The sequence below is a fragment of the Elgaria multicarinata genome, chromosome 5 (assembly GCF_023053635.1).
Source record: "Elgaria multicarinata webbii isolate HBS135686 ecotype San Diego chromosome 5, rElgMul1.1.pri, whole genome shotgun sequence".
Taxonomy (NCBI): Eukaryota; Metazoa; Chordata; class Lepidosauria; order Squamata; family Anguidae; genus Elgaria; species Elgaria multicarinata.
The window spans coordinates 72,441,541-72,463,934 of record NC_086175.1 but is presented as its reverse complement, the minus strand read 5'-3'; the positions used below and the strand labels follow the sequence as shown (position 1 = coordinate 72,463,934).

The 22,394-nt window shown below is 41.1% G+C and overlaps 1 protein-coding gene across 2 annotated transcripts in view; it reads right to left on the bottom strand.

Moving 5' to 3' along the window:
- KCNJ6 (potassium inwardly rectifying channel subfamily J member 6) overlaps positions 1 to 22,394 on the bottom strand; it is a 133,266-nt gene that overhangs the window by 83,684 nt on the left and 27,188 nt on the right. The gene's annotated exons all lie outside the window — the stretch shown is intronic.

Here is a 22,394-nt window from a genome sequence, read left to right as displayed (position 1 = left end):
TACCATCATCCCTCATCTTTGGTTATGCTGGCTAGGGCCTGTGGAAGCTGTAGGCCAAAACAGATGGAGAGCCAGTTTGCCCACTCCTGAGCAAAGTGAGAGTTGTGTGTATACCTGCCATCTACCCTTTTACATTTTTTATTGCACTTATACCCCATTCTTTCTCAAAGGAGCTCACTAACATATGGTTTCCAGATGGTCTTACATGCAGGGAGCATACAGGGTCAGATTTGCTTATTAGCTTCCATGGTAGAATTATATCATGTGTCTCCAGATCATTCTCTGAGTCATGAGGAACAAATGGCATTGATTGTATCTTCAATAATAAAAGAAATTCTTCCAGAAGTTTCTTGAATGTTCTTTTCTGTTAACCAACCCTTCCTTTGGGATCTTGTTCCCTAACCTCTAGTTTGTTATCTTCAAAGTAGAAGCCACGCAAATATTAATTTAGTTACAGTAATCATACTGTTCTGTCAAATTTAAAGAGGGGGAGGAAGTCTTTCTCCTTTTGAAACATACTCCCCATGACAGTGCTTTGTTTATAAAGGGAATTCAATTAATATGGCTGCTTGAGTGGGTGGCTTATTATCTGAAAACATAACCCAAGTACTGAAAGTAACTAATCAACAGTCATCTTTTTTTAAAAATAAAATAAAATAAAATAATGTGGTACACAACAGTGCAGCTAACCTTTCCTCTTTTTAAAAAAATAGTAGTGTTTTTTTTGCTGCGTTAAAATGCTGTTCAGCCTGGAAAATAATGAAAACAAATATGCACACCTGGAATCTGGTTTATTATGTTCATGTTATATTGTGCTCATATAGACCATTGCCAGTGTGAATGTGCATTAGGTGGCACTTGCCTCCAGGGTTCCTGACACGATGGGGCTGTCCAAGTGCAGGGGAAGCCCCATGGTGGCTGCAGATCTGCACTGTGTCACTCAGACAACACATGTGCAGCTTCGCAGCCACTGCGGAACTTTCCCACAAAGCTGCGGATTGAAGAAGTCGGGGATTTAGCCTGACTTTTTAAATCACAGCAACGTCAGTACAGCTTTTCCACAGTCTGATGTCATTGTGGGGCCAATCCAGGGCCAATGTGGGGGCTTTGCCTGGTGGAAGGTAACACGCGATTGGCTGCCTTCCACCAGGAAGAGGGTGGGGGGGCTCCAGTACCTGGATGGCCACCCACAACCCCCCTCTTTAGTGTCAGGATTACTTGACGCCACCCCGGGAGAGGGAAATTGCCGGGTTTCAGAGGGAGGTGAAACAGTCCCCATGTGAGGTTGGTTTGCAAGGGGATAGCCCTCCCTTCCTTCCTTTTAAATGGCCCTAAAAATTGAAAGAACCTTAAATACAGTGACCGGTTACAAGGAGAGGTGGTAATGAAGTCCTTATAGGATGGGATGATTTCTGTGAAGTTCTTTTTCACTGTGAAATATGACGTAGTGGTGGTGAGGAGAGCATAATGGGATGCCACTTCCAAAATGGTGGCTGCCACTTTAAAGGAGGTCAGCATTTCCTGCCTGCTCACCTGGCCCCTGAAAGATTGCTGAAATGTTCCCCCCTTCCATTGGGAGCAAAACATTTAACAAGCCCTCTCCCCTCTTTTGGCTTTTACAAGGCAGTGGTCACATCTTATGTGCAGTGGTGTAAGGGTTTGCAGATGAAGACAGAGTTGACACTGTTGACAGAGTTATGAATGATAAGACCCATTTCCAACAGCACTCTCTTTTTTTAGCTGCACTAATAAGATAAAGTATATACCTAAACTTGTGAATGTAGTAAACCCATATTGCAAGCATCTGTATCATAAGGGTATACTAGGCAGGGAACCAAGACTGACTTTATGTCCTAGCAGAGGAGGCTGGTGGCTCCTCTGTCAGTGGGGTGGTAACTCTGCTCCGGGTATCAATTAGAACCAGTCAGAACTCTAATGGAGCTATCCTAGGTGCAGAGCATGTTGGACAGCATCTTTAGAATACTGCCTTTCAGACTGAAACCCGAAGGGGATTGTCCACTGACATCAGAGCCACCAGCCTCCACTGGATCCCACTATTACTTCTTGATGTGGTAAATTCATCACCAGATTATTTTATTTCATCAATTTTACATGATGAATATTTTGAATTATAGAGTTGGAGGAGACCTTGTAGGACATCTAGTCAAATCCCCTCCTCGGTGAGCTAGAACATCCCCAACAGAAGGCTGCTGAGCCTAGGGATGGACAGAATCAGTCTGTTTCCATGTCAGTTTCACATGTGTTGATTTATAAGTCCATTCCATTCCATTTCCACATTAATTTTAAATTTTTAAAAAATCATACAAAAACATATTTTAACATGCATTTCTATATGCATTTTTGACACATTTCTAAATGTATTTTATCCTAAAATACACATCATGTGCATCTTGCAACAATTTCTGAGAGAAGAACCACATGACAAAATTTAGAGAAGTGTGAAACCTGAAGGATAACTGCATTCTGCATTAGTCTGGAAGGTGAGGAGGATTAGATCAGTTTAAATCAGCATTTATATTTATTTATTTTATTTGTTTATTGCATTTATATACCGCCCCATAGCCAAAGCTCTCTGGGCAGTTTATAAAAGTTTAAAACAGTAAACAATAAAACAAATATACAAGGTTTAAAAACATAAAAAGCATAAAAACACAGTATCCTTATAAAAACAAAAAACCAATTCCTCAGAGGCACCCCTAGTTCAGCCTCTGTCTGAATTGCTCCAGTGAGAAAGACACTACCACCCCTCTAGGTAATTGCTTCTATTGTCAAACTTCTCTTAACCCATTCAATCTAGTCCTGGCCTCTGGAGCAGCAGAAAAGAAGTCTTTGCCCTCTTCTATATGACAACTCTTCAGGAATTTGAGAAATGCTATCATGTCTTCTCTTCTCCAGGCTAAACATATATCCGCTTCCTTCAATGTTTCCTCACAGTACTTGTTTTTCATACCCCTGACCATCTTCGTTGTCTTCCTTTGAACCAGTTCTAATGTGTCTATATCTTAAACTGTGACACTCTGAAATGGACTCAGTACTCTAGAAGAACTCTGACTATAATGTGCACCTTCATAGCAACAGCTCGTTTATGCCATGACCAGGGAAAAACTCTTGTGAACTCTTAAAGCTCTAGCAACGCAGCTAGACATTTACAGTTTCTTTGCAGTGGATTTGCAAACTTTGAATTGGTCCTGTGAATGGGCTGACATGTGACCAGCTTGAGAAACAACTAGGTTTGCTACCCTAAACAAGGGGCTGACCAGGTCATCTCTGCTTTCAGTCTAGTTCCCAAAACTAGTATTGCAATGTTTAATCAGTTAACAACAACAACTACTACAACTCTTTAACTGACTGAAATTAATCAGGCAGCAGATGTGATCCTTGTGCAGAATACTTTTTTTTCACATGGATGGCCCCTTGATGGCTTTTGGCTCATGTGGTCCCCAAAATCTTAGAAAACTGGATTGAGACCAGACTGCTTGTCTTATAGTCTGCCCATGTATTCACCCATCTATAAGACTTGTTCAACATGTTCAAATCCACTCCAGTTGGCTTTAGCTTGGAAAAACAAAATAAATCTGTGGCTGGTCTTGGATGGTCTGCCTAAAAAATGAATTCTCTCTTTCTGTAAATCAACAACACTGAACTACTTTGGTCTTAGAAGACTTGTTTTACTGAAAAAAGTTCTAAGAGCCTGTGACTCAGCTCAGTGATTTCTGTGGACTCAGTGACCTTCCCTGTTTTCAAGGGATATGCTATTTCTTCAGTGCTGAGAAAGGATACAAACATACTCTTTGATCACATAGCTGTTTGTCCTTTGTCAAAATTAATGGGGAAGCATTGCATCTCTACTAAACTAGCTTAGAACATTTGCCCATAATTGTTTGTATTTGTAGCGTGCTACTCTTATTTCAAGATCTTATAGCATATAATCAATATAACAATATGTGAGAAGAGACATTTTTATATCATTGAAGATCATAATTCAAAGTTACATGTTATGTTATTCTATAGCTTATACAATAATATAAACTTATTTCCAAGTCTGGATCCTTATATAGTCAAAATGGCCTCATCCACATACAAAAGAGGGAGGAATTAGCAACCATGGGGAAACCCCAAGCTATGTATGTATGTATGTGTACATATATATATATATATATATATATATATATACACGCTAAGCCATGGTGGTTAAGCATTTTGACTAAATATTATAGCTTAGCGTGTCATGTGAACCATGGCTTAGCATCTTGTGTGAACCATTCCTAACCATGGTGGCTACATAACCACAGTTTAAACATGCTCACTAACCATGTACTACAAAAGGGTTAGAGGGCTAAACATGCCTTAGCTTGTTGTCTGAACAGGCCCTTAGGTTTTTTTTTTGTTTTGTTTTTTGTCTAACAGGACAAGGTACCCTAAACAGCTCAGTGAGGACAGAGCATGTTCAGTGAGCCCAGAATGCTGACTGACTATTGGGGAGTGAGGTGAAAAACCAGGAGAAGGGGAAATGGAGTAGGATATTCTAGAAAGGGGCATGGCCAGGTGGGCTGAAACCTTGAACAACACACTCCATTTTGTAGAATTTTGTTCCGTCTTCCACTCCATTCCAAAAGTTTTAAGATCATATACAGAATCAACAGAGGTGACTCTATTTAGTAGGTTGCACTGGAAACAAACCCAGCTCAGGAATGTCCAAGAAAGGCAGGATCTACACTATTGCTTTATAATGGTGTTGAAGTACACTGGCATCTGTTGGAGTCCATGACACATTCTATTCACCATTTTCAAACTGCTTTCATAGTGTTATATCCTGCTTGGTGTAGAAGAAAGAAGTATTCAAAGCACTAAATATCAGTTTCTTCTGCAGTATTTGCCATAAAGCTAAATAAATAAATATCTCTGTTGGAATTCTGGTGGGCATGATTTTATATTATTAATAGCTCAATTTTATAAATGTTTATAAACAAAACAAAAGGTTTAATTATAATAATAATAATAATAATAATAATAATAATAATAATTTCTATACTGCCTCAAAACTGAAGCTCTCTGTATGACGTATGCATTTTCTACCATAGGAGGATATCCATGAAAGAATGTACGTGAAAAATGCTGCATCAGAATGAAAAACCCACAGGGATTTGGGGAACAATCTGCAAGTCAAAGTGGACCAAAATGTAGGTCCTTTCACTTTAGTGATAGAGAGAGTAATACTAGTGTAGATATAAGTATTTTCCTTGTGAAAGTATGAAATATACCGCATGAAATATAGTGCAAATGGTTTTACCTGCCAAGTAACAAGCTTCAAACAATCACTGCTGGATCTGTGGATATGCAGCAGAAAAAGAACTTGCATCACACTCAAAATGCTTTCTAAATATTTTTCCCTAAGCTATCCGTTTAGGAAAAAGTCTCCTACTTGCATCAGCATGATTTATGTGTTTTGATGTGATACTTTTTCCTTGAAGGAAAAAAGGGGGGATTGATCTTTAAAGTTCCTACATTGAAAATTAATACAGTGGAATGACCTTTTCCTCCTTTGGCTAAATACAAGTGGAAGACAAGAACCAAAGGTAATAGTTCAAAAATATTAGTGTTTTAGTAATGACAATCCAATCTCTCATAGCCGCCCTTCAAAACCTAACCTTCTTCTAATTTCTTGGCTATTGTCTTCATTTTATTTAATAACTGTGCCAAGATATTGATAATCCTTGACTAGTTCAATTTCCTCATTTTCAACTTTAAAATTACCTCTGTTGTCATCACTTTAGTCTTCTTGATGTTCAGCTGCAGTCCTGCTTTTGTGCTTCCTTCCTCAGCAAACATTTGAAATCATTGCTAGTTTCTGCTAATAATATGGTGTTGTCAGCATATCTTAAATTCTTAATGTTTCTCCTTATGACATTAACCCCTCCTTCAACTTGATCTAAACCTGCTTTCAGTATATGTTCTGCATATAAATTAAGCAAAAATGGTGACAGTATACATCCCTGTCTCATGCCCTTGCCAATGTGAAACCATTTGGTTTCTCCATATTCTGTCATTACCATGTTCTGTCATTACCATCTCCATATTCTTGTCCAGAGTATAAATTACGCATCAATACAATCAGATGTTGTGGCAACCCCATTTCTTTTAAAACATTCCATAGCTTTTCATGATCTACATAATCAAATGCTTTGCTGTAGTCTATGAAGCACAAGGTGACTTTCTTCTGGAATTCTTTAGTCTGCTTCATTATTCAATGTATATTCACAATATGATCTCTTGTGCCTCTGTCTTTTCTGAACCCAGCTTGGACATCTGGCATTTTTTGCTCCATATATGGTAAAAGGCTTTGTTGCAGAATCTTCAACATTGCTTTGCTGGCATGGGAAATTAGTGCTATGGTCCTGTAGTTACTATACTCCCTAGAATAAATATATGTAAATGTACTTAAATTAAATATCCTTGGTTACTACTCCTAATAAGAGAGTTTTCCCTGATAACATTCTCTCAGTTGCTTTCCCTTCAGCCAATCCTTCACAACCAGGAACAGCAGCTGTACAGCAATCTTCCTCTGCCTCTAGCTCTTCCTGTTGCCTCTAGCTTCCGGGAAAGATTTTAGCTTCCAGGACTCTTGCTGAAATCCCTTGTGTTCAGACTTCCAACTGAATGCCCTGGTGCTGGGCTCTCCTGTTTGCCTGAAGAATCACCACAACCTCACAGTCTGACCTCCTGTTCTCCACAGTCGCCATCTCTGTAATATTCCAGGGCAGGATCTACATTACTACTTTATAATGGCGTTGAAATGTACTGACTACTGTTGGGGCCCATGACACATTTCATATACCATTTTCAAACCGCTTTGATAGCATTATATTCTGTTTTTTGTAGATCTGGCCCAGGTCTCCCTTGAGAAGACTTATCTCAGACTGACTTTTCCTTTTTTCTTCAGCCAACAACCATTAATTCCAACAGTTCTGTCACCAATTGACTCCATTCCTGTCACTAACTGACTCTCCCCCCAAAAAAAATAAAATGTCCAGTCATGTTCGTTATGGAACCTCTACCTGCCAATCACCTTTGTTGACCTATTCGAACAATCTGAACCAAGGTGTCTTCTCCCCCTAGACATTTTAAACTTAGCCTGGGCAACCAGAACAGGTGTAGGCCAAATGCAATGTTACAACGCTAGGCCTCTGGCCTGCTCAGTTACGTTGAAGTTACATAAAGTATGTAAATATAACAAAACATAAGCAAACAGGTGAAAACAGTGTTTCTTCATAAGGCCCCAGAGACACTGTGAGGAAATTAAAATGATGGATGCCAGCCACAGCTGCTTGAATTCCAGAGCCACATGGTGCTGGTTTTTCTCTGCCCAGTGCTGAGAAGAGTGCAAGGCAGGCAGAGCTATAGCTGGCATTTTGGGTTCACAATATGGTCGGCAGTAGGCCTTTCTGAGGGCACAGGCTGTCAGCAACTGACCAGTGATGCTGGGCCTGATCGTATTTAGAGATATTTAGAAAACATGTGTCTTGCTGCAACAATCTCAAACTATTGATAAAGTCATTATTAAACAACAAAGAGTTGTCTAGATGAAGTATTACACTTCTTGGATGACACCCACTAGACTAAACTGCACAACTTTCATCAATTTCAGTGCTCCTGGATAACTTTTTAATGGCTATTTTTTTTTTACATTTCAAGTCAATAATTATGATATACTTTGTAAGTCACTGAATACAGCAATTATTAAACTCTCTAGCATGTTGAGTGGATGGCAGATAAAAGTTGATTGGATATCAGATATCTAATTTAATTTAATTGCTGAATTTTCAACTGCACAATCATTTCTGAAGCTGCTGACTTACTCAATATTTTTTATTTCAGCAACACATCAATTAGAGTGAAAACAAAATAAAAACGGCTTTGCATCAACCTTCCTCTTGACAAAAGCCCGAGAGAGAATATTATTCAGGCCATTCAAAGGCTGGGTCCAATGTTCACACAGAACTCCCAGTGACCATAGTCTTCTCACTGACTGTAGTGTTGGGTTGGTCCCCAAGACTTCACTGAATGGGGATGCTTATTGGAAAAGCAGGAGCTTCATGTGCATATTGGAACTCTCATATACGTAAAACCCAATTCAGAGGTTTGCCTGCTTGCACAGGGCTAAATTGTGTAGGGGGCATGGGAGCGCACATAAACTCCATCCCCAATGGCCACACATGCCAGGCTTCCATGTAGACCTTTGCAGGCCCATGTCCCCTTACACACTTTAGCCCTACATGCGAGCATCCAAACAACTGTATAGGGCTTAAGAAGTCTTTAAATATGGGCTTCCCAGGGTCAACATGACACAAGAACTCCATGTTTGGAGCTCTGAACATCTTTTTCATTCTAAAAAAGCAGCCACTGGGGTAGGGGGAAGGATCTGGAGAGGGACCTTGGTACACGAGGGAGTAGGGGTTACCCTTTTGCCCCCATGCCAATTTTCTAACTAAAATGTCCCCCCCCCTCAAGTAACTATTAGCTGTGGAGGAGGAAACTCACAGGCTTAAGATTGACAATTGTGTTGATGTGTAATCAATGTTGGATTAGTTAGACAGGGAAAGGTAGTTGTCCATGCGTGCCACCTTTGCATAAATACAGGCAGAGTATAGAGTCAGACAGATGTTTGCACCACAAATGTAATTTATCATTTTACTCCAAGATACATTCAGGCCCATATTAGTTCAAAGATGAGTTCTCATTTGATATGGCTGATGGATAAGGAGCTGATTTAAGCCAAGAAGCTCTTCTTGAGAATGATTTTTGAAGAAGAGGTGAGGATAATTAAACCGACCCAGATAACAAAGAAAATGACATTGGGAAGTTCTGAAAAAAGACTACAGGGGCAACAAAAACAAGCAGATAACCGGCTATCTAAGAAGTCAGGCCATGAGTGTTTATGCAGTTCAAACATGCTATTCTTTGAACACTTTGCCATAGTACAGAAAACGATTTCTCCCTCTTTCCCCCCCTGACATTCTCGTAAGCCTTTCAGAATTGTCAACAAGTTTCTCAATCTTAAAGACACATTTTTCTAGGTTAAACACACCAAGCTTTCAGGTTATCATCATATATCTTTTAGGCCCCTTATCATCTGTGTAGTTCTTCTCTGAAAGTATGCATTGTTTTATATTGTATTTATGTATTTATGAAAGTATTTATATTGTTTTATGACAAATACATACACTTGGTGGTGAACTTGGCTAGATTTTTAATGCATGATAGTAGCAACCATTTATTCACTGTTTAAATACCCACAAGTAGAATATTGTATATATCACTTTTGTACTTGAATGGTTAGTTCTTAGTTTGAATTTCACAGTTGATTCACAGTAGAAAATAGAGTGACACAAGTTTGTTTGTTAAAAGTGGCAATAACTTGGAATTATTCCATCTCTAGCACTGTCCATCACAACCTGTAAGCTGCTGTACAACCATGAAATAATCACCTTTCACCTCCAATAACACTTCCTAGTATGTATATCACATTTGCATGTGTTATTTGTATTAGAACAATAAGAGAAATGGTCAGTGAAAGAGACTTGCTGAAATGTAACTGCATGCATTCCCAGTTCTGAGGCGCATATTAACATGGGTTAGTCTAATCTTTCCACTTGTGATATACAGATGGTTGCAATTGTTTCAGTTATTAATATCTGTCTTGATTTGAAGCCTGAAATGGAGGGAGTACTGCTGAATGATCAATCAACTTCACTGTATAACTGATTTCTAATTTGCATTTTTGACTAGACTGAAGAAAGAAGGGCATCAATGGACCTTCAAGGCATTGCCAAGGTGTGTTTCCAAATGCTGCGAAGGTTCCTGTAGGAACGCATGGCAGGGAGGACTTCTTGTTACAAATTGCAAATTTCCCCAACTCTAGAAATTGTTACTGATAATGGTAGGGCAAAGTAGGGTATAGTTCTTTAGAGCATTCAGAGTACTTCATAATACATTAACTTGTAATGGAAACCCTGTAAGTTAGATCAGTATTGTCTTAATATTGCACTGGGGACTGAGACGGCGAGAGAGTAGTTTGTCCAAGGCCACTTAGTGAATTTATGGCTGAGGTGTGATTTGAACTGAGGGATTCCCGATATATGCAGCTCCATCTTTTCGCCACTATGCTGCAGTAATGGCAGGTTCACCTTGTTCTATTTACTATGGAATGACAAGGTCCATGTAACTGTAGCATATAGACTGTTGTTAATTTTAGCTGGTGCTAGATTGTGGAAAGCAGGAGTTTCCTCTCACTGCAGGACTCTTACTATTGCCCTTGTTGAATGTTCATCAGCAAGCACAGGATTCCCACCTATTTGTTTGCTGCTGTGGCTCAGTGGTAGAACACGTACTTTGCATGCAGAAGGTCTCATGTTCAATCTCCAGCATCTCCAGGGAGGGTCTAAAACCAGGTCCACTTCTGCTAGTCAAAGTAGATCATGCTGAGCAAGATAGATCAGTGGTCTGACTTGATGCAAGGCAGCTTCCTATGTTCTACACTTAGCAGGGGGAGGCAGATTTCAGGCTTGCCAGATTGTCTTCTTTTTTTTTCTAGAACCAACAAGATACACCAACCAGAGCAAGGTGCAAAAGACGTACTCTTGGATTTGAAGAATTTTGAACCCAGGAATTTGTTTCAAGTACCAGAACTGAATGAAGCTCATAGTTCTTCTGCACAAAAATCCACCCCCGGTTACCTCGACCTGCCTTTTTCAATTTCCACAGTATAAGTTGTGGGGAGGGATTAATTTTGTTATCATTGTTAAACAAATGGGAGTCAGAAATCCTTAGTGATCTACTTCAGATCACCCAGAGATTTACCAGTAGATCCTGAGCTACAGCACAACCCCATAACTGTATTTCTGCAAAACCAAAAAATACTGAACTCTTTCATGCTCTTAACGCTAGGCTTTCTTTCCACTGTAACATTTTATTTTTGCATTTCTTTTATTTTCTCATTCCAACATTTTTTTTTCAAACTGTGCTCACTAAAATAGAATATATTATTCCAGGAATGAATTTTACCAGTGCCATGTAGAGAGAGAGAAAATCATTTTTCTTAACACCTACACACTACTCCACTGTTTATACTTGTGAAGACTATATAAGCCCCCTTTGCCATCATGATGACAATGTAAAGCAGGAGAACATAAAATAATGTCATTATTTGCAAGAATAGAAGCTTTTATCTGTGTTCACAGTGAGCAATTTAGGACACTGTAACTGTAATTCATCACTCAGTCCTATTGATTTCAGTGAGATTTACTCCTGTGCAGACTGGGTGGAAGACTGCAGTTTACATTTACCAAGATAGTGAAGAAAAGAATACCTCTGAAATGATGGGACTGTTCCAGCATCTACGAATGTTTTAAACAACTGGAGGTTGACTATTGTATATATGGCATTGCAGTTTCTGAATGATATCTTGCCAATTGACTACTGTTCAGGAATTTCAGGGTCTTGGATATTAGGGATATGCATTGGAATTAGCCAAAACCCTAGTCAAATATATACAATATAAATCAAATACTTAAAATTAATTAAAAGAGCATATAAAACCAAAACAATATTGAAGTAACAATCAGGACATCTTAGGCCTGCTGGAAGTGACTAGACTTTATAACTGTCTTAAACTCAGAGTATTAAGTTGACGAATCTCCTCTGGCAGGCCATTTTTTCTGTCTGGGGGTGACAGAAGAAAAAGTCCTCTGGGTAACAGTTGTCAGCCTAGTTTTGGCTTACTGAAGTAAGTTCTCCCCAGAGGACCTGAATGTGCAGGGTGTATTGTACAGGAGAAGGTGATCCCACAAGTAACCTGGACCCAAACCATGTATGGCTTTAAAGGTAACGACCAACACTTTATACTTCGCCCAGAAACTAATTGGCAGCCAGTGAAATGTTTTTAAAGTTGGTGTAATATGGTCACCCCAGGTGTACCGGAGACCAATCTGGCTGCCATATTTTGTACTAGGTACAATGGTAGCCCCATGTACAGGGCATTGTAGAAGTCAAGCCTCAAGGTTAACAGTGCATGCACTACCGTCTTTAGGTTTTCTAACTCTAGGAAGGGGTACAGCTGGTGTAACAGCCGAAGCTGATAGTAGGCACTTTTGGCTGTTGCATCTATCTAAGCTGTCATTTGGAGTGATGGATCCAGGAGCACCCTCAAGCTGTGAACACAGTCTTTCAGGGGGAGTGTAACCCCATCCAGAAGTGGTTGACACACCTCCAAACTCAGGTTAGGGCCCCTGACAGTAAGCACCCCGGTCTTGTCTGAATTCAGCTTCAGTTTGTTTTTCCTCATCCAGCCCATTACCGCCTCCAAGCAATTCTCCAAATTGCCCCAAAAATCCATGGGAGGAGGGAAAGGGAAGCAGCCCCCTCCAACACACAATTTGAGGCCTCCTCTTCCACAGAAACAGCTGTACCTGCCCTTCTGAAACATTGCAACTTTCTTACTTAGGACCACCTCTAGGCTGCCATTTTCAGAACAATGGTCCACAAGGAACATAGAGGTATTAGTGCAGTACATCCTCTTTCGGAGATGCTCAAAATGTCAAGGCTAGTCTTGCACAAATCTCCTTGCAGCTTTCATTCTGAAATTTGGCAGCTCAATTCCCTCAGAAGGGGCAACTATCCCTGCAAATTTCTTCTAATTTGTTAGGGTACAATCCTAGGTAGATTTAGATTGAAAAAAGCCCTACAGCTCTTTGCTGACTGGGGAATGCTGGAAGGATTCCCCCCCTTGTCTAAATGTGCATAGGATTGTGCTCTTAAGAAATGAAGAAGTCATTTGCAGTTCCCTTTTTTTTAAAAATCAGAATATAAACATCCATAGCACAAAAACCAGTACACCTATTTTTCTGGAATGTGGCAGACCTAATCCCTTCCTAATGTGCTACTTTGCTTGTAAATGTCATCCAAATCCAGCAAACTGAAAAGAGTTATAGCCATTTTAAAATTTCTTATTATACTAAATGGGAGACATGAATCCTTGGACTTCTGACTCTCGACTCGGAGTTTGGTACCAAACCGAAGCTGATGACTTTCGAATTGGTCTGATCAGAACCAGGCCATTTTTCTGCAGCCAGCACTGAATCAGGGTCTGAATCAAATCTTATGGTTGGTGCACAGCTCTAACAGGCACAGATAACACACACGTCTACTCTGATCAGTATGTGGTTTAGTTATTTTCTCAAGCAAATTGAAGGTGAACACTTTCTAATTTCATTGATGTTCTCTTTTGGCAATACGAATTCAACCACTATCTGCACATTTGATGTGGTGCATCAAGAAGAGAGCCTTTTCTGAAATGTTAGCTCAAAGAACACTGCCTTGGGATTCTTAAATTGCTTCTCAAACTGCATGGAAATAGTGTCATACTTGATATGCTATCAGGGGAGAATAATAGAGTTTCTATAACACCTTTCATGCTCAAGATATCCTTAAATACTTTACTATAACAAATTAGATAGAGGTTGTTCAGTGATGGTGTATAGGCAAATGCAAGTCATCATTATGTCTTATTCAACAATAGCCTGTACACAGCTTTAGAAAGCAAACCCTATTTGACTAGAAGAAGATTCTGACGAGGGTGATAGTGTATATATAGCCATAAGGCAGCCTCCCATAACTTGCTGCCCTCCAGGGTTTTGGATTTCTATCAGCCCCAGCCAGTATGGCTAATAGTTAGGAATGTTGGGAGTTGTAGTCCAAAGCATCTGGAGGGCACTAAGTTAGGGAGGCTGCATAGGGTATCTCCCTTCTGTTTTGGGCACCAAGGAAAAGGCAACAGAACACCAAACTTTTAGTATGGCTGTGAATCTTGCAAATGAATAATCAAATATTGTGGATGCTTGACACAAAGCCAATTCTATACAGCACTCATGGTTTGTTCAAAACTGAAGGCCACGGTAGATATGCTGGCAGAAAATCCATATGCTTAAACACAGGTCTGCCACAGGCACACCAGCAGAGGGAGCATTTTTCATTGCAAAAGGCCTGCGCGAGTGAGGAGCAAGGAGTCCTCCCCTCCCCTGCGGCTTGCCTCCCTGTAATCTGTTCCCTCAATCACTGTTCTTCTGATATTTATTTATTTATTACATTTCTATACCGCCCAATAGCCTCTGGGTGGTTCACAAAAATTAAAAACATTCAAAGTATAAAACAACAGTATAAAACCATACTATAAAATACAATATAAAAGCTCAACCAGATAAAAACAGCAGCAATGCAAAATTACAAATTTAAAACACCAAGTTAAAATTTATTTATAGACTGTTAAAATGCTGGGAGAATAAAAAGGTCTTCACCTGGCATCTAAAAGCATATAACGTAGGTGCCAAGCGAACCTCCTTACGGAGCTCATTCCACAGCTGGGGTGCCACAGCAGAGAAGGCCCTCCTCCTGGTAACCACCTGCCTCACTTCCTTTGGCAGGGGCTTGCCAAAGGAAGCTAGTGGAAATGTGATTGGCTGGGTGGGACTTGGAGGGGACTGGCATGGAAGGTGAGCACAGAGCCGTTGCCCCCTTTCTGTAGGCTGTGGTTTCCCCCATCTTTTCTTCTAAATGATAGCTGCTGCTGGTGGTGGGGTAGGAATGGCAAACTGCTCTGCTGGTAATTGGAAGGAGATAAAAGAGTTGAGAGGGGGCCCACCCACTTGCCCTGTGACGATACTGAGCTCACTCCTCTCTAATCTACCTGGGCTGAGAGCTGTCTTCTGGACTTAAAGGCGCTTGCTCAATGGTGGCATGAAAGGCTATAGACTATTGTGTGACTCTTTAGGAAATGTTTTTTGGGTGGTGTTCCCCCCCTTCAGTTTATCCTATATCTTAGGGTTGGTGATCACAGAGATGAAAAGAAAGCAGCCTTTGCTGTAACGTGGTACAGCTAGGCAAATAGGGCTGCCGGATCCAGATACAGACACACAAGTATATATGGTTTGTTTTAAAGGAACTGCTGATGGCTTTGTATTTGTTAGCAAAATTGGATGATATTTGCAGGGATAGTTGCTTCTTCTGAGGGGATCAAGCCAGCCAAGTTTCAGGTGAATATGAATAATTTGGCCCACGGAGGTTCTCCCTCTGGTCTGCAGCCTGGAGGCTACTGGGGGTGGGTGGGGGTGGAGCAGGGAATCCCATTATTTCCATGAATGAAATAACTTATATCACCATTCATCCTCCAAATTGGAAGAGGGAGGGGCATGCTTCTCCCATGGTAGAGGACATGTAGCGGGCAAAGCAACAGATTGGGACAGCTGGAGAAAGCCCATGTGCAGTAAACCTGGTCCCCGGGTGAAGTTCCAGTTGGAACTTCAGATGGTGACCAGATGATGTCAGCGATGTGGCCATATCCCTATTGTCATTGTGTGTGTGATTTGGCCCATGGAGGGATCAGTGGGGTGGGTGGGTGTCATTCACCCCTGCTATAATATGTTGTCCACCCTTACTTTAAGAGTCTGACAGCAGAAAGATTGCAGTGACAGAAGGATCATCTGGTGGAGCTTTCCCCTTTATGCAGTTCTTAAAGGGATGCAAGTACTTTCAGGGTCTGGGTCTGGCAGCATTACGAGTCGGGATGGATGAGCTAAGGGAGTTTGGGAGCGATGGCATAAATGAAAACCCAGTGTTAGGATAAGCCCTGCTGTGTCTACAAATCTAGTCCCTTACTTGGGTATTTGAATGGCAGATTGGCAGAAGTTGTAGCTATAGGAAGAGAAGCCACATCTATGAATAGAAATGGAGGTTTTAGAAATTCTTTCACAGTTTCCTTGTAATGGAGCAGTAGCGGAGATGTATGGTGCCTTCTGTAAAATAAGGAGACCTAGGTGGGATCTAGACGACACGACACTTCCTAAAGCAGCAACAGCCTCCTCCTAAGAACAGCAGCCCCCACTAGAAGACTGTTTCTTGCAAGCCTAATGTAAAAACTTATATTCTCCTTTTCTTCTGATAAAATTCAAACTGCAAAGCTCTTTCCTTCAGTTCCTTATTCAGGCAGGTAGGGTGTAACACCAATTCTAGTCATGCAAAGTACCCGCCTGCCATCAAAGGCCAGTAATCCGGATCAAATGCCCCACTATCTATAAGTTTCTCTCTCACACTTAATTATGGACATTTTGAATATGCTTACAACACTACAGTCTCAAATATAATTTAACTTTGTTCTATTTACAAATTTAGTTTCATTTACTTATCCATCTGAAGTAGTTTCACGTGCTGAGTTGCCTGCAATAACCATACATCAGGGATAAGTATGGCTCCATGTGTTGAGATAATTGAATGTTTTATTAATATCAGTGTGTAAATAGGGTTCACAAATTTGTTTTTGAAGAGAACTACTTAGCACAGAGTGTTTCATTGCTACTACTAAAAGCAGAATTTCCCCTGGTAAATATACTACTTATAAACAATGTTGAAGTAGTTGTGTTGGTGCATGCTATGCTGTAAGCGGAGAATGTTACTATGTTTAGGTTCCCAGTATTTTTTAATTGTAGTAATACTCAGTGTGTAGTGTGGGGCAGAGCAATCATAATGTCGTATTACTGTTGGGGAGATTTTGTGAGGGAGAAACTGCTACTTCCTAAGCTTGGCTGGCTCATTTAACTTCTTTGCCCTCCTCTATGGTTTCCTTCTCATTGACACCCACAATTATTATTATTATTATTTATTTATATAGCACCATCAATGTACATGGTGCTGTACAGAGTAAAACAGTAAATAGCAAGACCCTGCCACATAGGCTTACAATCTAATAAAATCATAGTAAAACAATAAGGAGGGGAAGAGAATGCAAACAGGTACAGGGTAGGGTAAGGAGGCACAGGGTAGGGTAAAACTAACAGTAGAAAGTAACAGTAGAAGTCTGCACAACATCAAGTGTTAAAAGCTTTAGGAAAAAGAAAAGTTTTTAGTTGAGCTTTAAAAGCTGCGGTTGAACTTGTAGTTCTCAAATGTTCTGGAAGAGCATTCCAGGCATAAGGGGCAGCAGACGAAAATGGACGAAGCCGAGCAAGGGAAGTAGAGACCCTTGGGCAGGCGAGAAACATGGCATCAGAGGAGCGAAGAGCACGAGCGGGGTAATAGTGTGAGATGAGAGAGGAGAGAGAGCAGGGACGCAGATGTCATCTGTCACCCCCACCCCCCAATAGACTTCCCTGCATCCTCTGAACTTAGCTGCAATCCTCACAGTAGCTGGGGGTGGGGAATGAACTTTCCCAGCAACAATATTGTTATGTGTTTGGGGTCAGTGTAAATAACCACCAGGGATCCCTTACGACTTAGGGCTCTATCACACCTACTTTTTGTATCTGCGGTTTCCCCCTCTGTTTCCTTAGCGAGTCAAGCACTGGACACTTTCACATCTGTGCGTTGTTGCGCTCATGCATCTTTTCACCTGGAGTGCTGCTATCCTGGTTAAATCTCCTGCCCCTTCCCTCCCCTCCCCTCCCCTCCCCACCCCACCCCACCCCACGGGAAAGGTTTACAGGGGAGGAGGAGTGAAGGTTTGTTTTGCTCGTTTCAAAGGGTGGGCAGATGAACAATCATTTTCATTTCTTTTGTAAAGGTGGTCGGGTCCCCTCCTTTGCTCCAAGGTAACTAAAATGCTTACATCTGTGTAAGTTTTAAAGATAAAGAGATCAAACTTGGCTAGGTGATAGCTCTTAAGGAGGGCTTTAATCCCCCCCCCAAGTTTGAATCAGATTGGTTCATCCCTTGAGTTTAAGGAATTTTTTAAAATGGAAATTAAAAAATGCTTACATCTGCATAAGTTTTAAAGATAAAGCGATCAAACTTGGCACAATGATAGCATGCCAAGTTTGAATCAGATTGGTTCATCCCCTGATTTTTTATGATTTTTTATGATTTTTTAAATTTCCCCCCTCAAACCCATTTTCCTGGTAGTCCACAAGTGTGAAGGATCAATCTTCCTTTCCTTTGATCGTGTACAGCTGTGCACCTCCATGTTCATAAACTACAGATCTGCTAGTTCCCTTACTCAAGGGTAAATCCCATTGATTTCAAATGCATTTACATCCAAGTCATACTTTGAACAGAGAGAGACTTATTCTGAGTAAACACATAAAGAACTGACTTTTAATAGCGTGGTCACCCAGAAGCTTTTTTTTAAAAAAAGTCTAAAACAGCAAACTGCAAAGAAGTGCTCTACAAGCCTATGCTTACTTCTGAGGACTTGGGATATCCAGGTTCAGTCTAACCTACCTCACAGGGTTGTTGTGAGGATAAAATTGAGAGGAAAGGAGGAAAAAGCTTGTAAACTGCCTTGGGTTCCTTGCAAGAGGAAAAAATGTGGGATTAAATGTAATGAATAATAATAATAATAATAATAATAATAATAATAATAATAATACAGCACTGAACACCAATGGGAGTAATATTCAATATGCCACATCTCTATGCTGGTGTAGTTTTCAGGACCAGATTATTTGTGTGTTGGGGGAACAAGGAGGCTTTGGATACTGTGGATCCAAGGCTGTGTCTGACACACCCACCGAATACTCCCCTTTGGGCCTTACCGCTGGTGAAACAGTGGTAGGGCTAGCAGTGCATCTACATCCACAGAGATTTCCGCAGGGGTCCAGGGACATCTTTGCAGTGGAAATGCCACCGTGCTGGTGGAGCAGCCCTTCTGCTGCATCCAGTGGCCTCCCAGCTGGCCTTTGGACAGTTTTAGGACAGACTTGAATTTAACTGGCTTTACCAGAAGAAGAAGAACTCAGAGCACAGGTTGAAAAGGAAATAAGAGGCAATAGCCACATCCTGTATTTATGGCTTAAATCCCTGTATTTATTCAAGAAGCAAGAAGCCTTCTCATTGCTGATAATTTCAAGTAAGGTCTTTGCTGCAGTAAACTGCAAATACTTATTTTATTTCTATCAAACCTGAAGATTTTCTCTTATCTTTAAATTAAAGAGGAGAACCAACTGCACTGTGCAGGAAACTACAAAATATAATTTAGAAATACCTTTGACAACCGGTTGCAGCCCTCCTGACTTTAAGTGATTGTGTTCAAACTGCCAGGGGTTCTGGCAATTATATGAATTTTCTTTCCTTGCTATATGCCTTTAAATATATTCATTTTCTGCTATCAAGCTCACAACACAAGAAGGTGGATCTGTGGGTGCATTTACCAAGAGAACTTGTAATTTCTTTTGGTACATGTTGTTCCCCAGGCGGTACACCAGAGGTGTGCAACTTCAGGGGATCTGGGGGCGCATGTTATCCCCAGAATCCTCCCAAGGGGTTCCTGTTGTTGCAGTGCTGCCAAGGTTCAGGCCCTTTCTACACCTGCCTTTCCCCCCTGGGATCATCTCTGGATCATTCCTGTGCATCTAAATGACGCACAGGGGATCCCGGGAGCAGGGAGGGATGATCTCTCCATTTGCCTGTCCTGGCTCGTCACCAGCTTCACTAGAGCCCACAGCTCAACCAGGAACTGTAGGCCCCGCTTGTGGCCTACACTTCCGGGTTGAGCCGCGGGCTCTAGTGAAGCCGGCGACAGGCCGCAACGGATGCAGGTAAGACCCCCCTCCCCCTTCCCCTTGCCCCCTTACCTGGCTCTGCTGCCGTCGCTGCATGGGCGGCGGTGGCGGCAAGGCCAGGTAAACCCCCCTCCCTTCTCCCCCTTATCTGCATCCGTCCGCAGTCCTGCAGCTGCTTCAACTGAGCCCGAGGACTCAAACAGGAAGTCTGGGCCACACTTGTGGCCTGGTCTTCCTGTTTGAGTCCTCGGGCTCAGTTGAAGCAGCTGCGGGACTGTGGAGGGATGCAGGTAAGACCCCCTTCTCCTCTGCCCCCTTACCTGGCTCTGCTGCTGTCACTGCACAGGCGGCGGCAGCAGTGGCAGGGACAATTAAACTCCCGTTATCTTTTTTGCGGAGCTCCGGATCGAGGTGAAGGATCCACCTTCACCTTGATCCACTCCGCAATGCTCCACTTCTCCCCTGATCCTCTTTGCCTCCGCCTTAAGGGGAGGCGAAGCACCCCAATCCGCTTCTGCTTCTCCGGTTCAAGGAGAAGCGGAGCACAGCCCTAGTATATGGCATGTGTGATAGGGCCCCAAGAGTTGACAATACTGTTATAAACTGTTATAAAACAGTAGTGTAGATCCTGCCCTATACATACTTAAATCTTATTCAACTTAATAGGATTTACTTTAAAGTAGATGTGTGTATGATTACATTGATATGTTTTTGTCTGGACTCTTGTATATTATTGTTTAATAGATTTATATATTATTTAACATATTTGAAAAATATGATTAAGCAGTTGTACAACACTTCATGAGACTGAGTGCACGTATGCATAGAAACACAAGAATGCTTTAATAAAGAGCAATATGGAAAGGACGGGAGAAAATCAGCAGAAAGCAATCAGTTCGGTATTGTAAATTTGTTGGTGGGGAAATAGCTTAAATTTACAGTACAAGTGGGACCAACAACAAAATGTACTGTTCCAGTCAGTCATCCATGGCCTCAACCACAACACTCCATTTCATGACTTCTATCTGCTTTACCACAAGAGCCAGTCAGCATAGAGTATGCACAGTCATTGAAGGGGCAGGATATAAATCTATTAAATAACTCTCTCTCTCTCTCTCTCTTTCTCTCTCTCTCTCTCTCTCTCTCTCCATATACCTCATACAATAACTTCTGCCCAACACCTTAACTGAGGCTACAACTATACCTACAATTCTCATGGTTCTTTCTGTCCTCCTTCCTCTACCTGTGTCATCATCAGCACCAGCAGTGGTGGGAAGAACTCTACTGGCACAGGGAAAAGATATCTAGAAGTCCCCACCAGTGCTCAGGTAGAGCTGAATTAATGTAACCCTGGTTCAGGAAATCCATCTAAAGCTTGCACTGACTTCAGAGATTCCCATTGTCAGTTTTACAGCTTGTTGAAGATCATAGAACTTGAGGGCCAATCTAGGACAAATTCTAACAGGCTTAAAAATAAACCTAGCCTGATTTTATAATGTTGGCAGTAGATTTATAGCTTCAGTTTGAACTTAGAAGAAACTGACATTTCATGGTGTGGTAAGGCAGTTATATTCCGAGGTAATAAATAGGTTGCTCTGCATATGGAGATTTATGGCATTTATAAAGTGGAATTTCAAAGGGAGCGCAAGAGAACAGCAACCAGCATGAATCAAAATAGAAGGTTTGCATGGTGCTCTTGCTACAAACTAAATGTTCCATTCAGGCCCTAGACTTGATAAGGAAGGGTGAAGATGTCTGTAGTGTGCGGTGTGCAGCCTCTGAAATTAATTAGATTGATGGTGTTGACAGTCTTTGAAGTAGTGCACTTAGTGATCAAAGGTGAATGGTCAGTACACAAAGCTAGTCTCTTCTGTCACATTTAATCCCATCAATTGCCAATGCAGTAAAATATTGATAGTTATTTGTTCATCTAGAGAGACTTTGATTTTATGCTGTAATTGGACTGAAAATTGAACATTTGATTCCAATTCCCAGGTCATCAATGTAACAGACATCCTCTGAAGCTTTGTATTCATCAGAATGGCCTTGAAGGCTGGGTTCAAGATGCATATCTTTGGGAAACACATAGTAGGGTGACAGGGCAGGGCAGTCAAAACTGCATTAAATTCAAAAGTGAATGTCATCTCCTATCCACTATCTCATTGTTTGCTGTCTTGCCTCAAGCACCCAAAAACAATTCATTTGTTAATCCCAAAGTCTTCAACCTCAGGTTGCACAGCCATCATATGAGAGCACTCATTAGGGAAATTGATATGCGAAAATCAAGCGGAAAATTCCCTGAAATGAATGAAAAAGGGGAGTGTCTTGTGCTCCCCCTGCTTTCAGTTTGTGCTGAGAGGGTGGAGATTGATGTCTATTATTGGGTGGGGCCGTCAAACCGTGCAAATTGTCCTGAAACACTGTTTCTAAGATGGTTCCTTCTTTTGCTTCTCAGTGGAGTCTATCTGCTCAATATTGGTAAATATTTCTACTTTGGGTTAATGATACAGATATCATAGCAGGTTTTTTTTAACCTGCAACAATATTTAGTCATCTGATACAGTTGTAGCATGGGACCATTATTATCAGTTTGAATCATCTCACATTGATGTGAAAATTACACTACTTATTTACTTAGTCATTTGGATTTTTATTTGTACTTCTTTATAGTAGGACTGTGGCTTTATTTTGATGGAGGATTATATAAAATGTGATAGTTATATCTGTTCAAGATAAATCCTTGCAGGGGTAGGCAATGCACTGATCATGGGCATCAATCCACCTCTGAACACATTTCTGGTTTCATTAGGTGGTTCGGCCAGGGATTTATTTTTT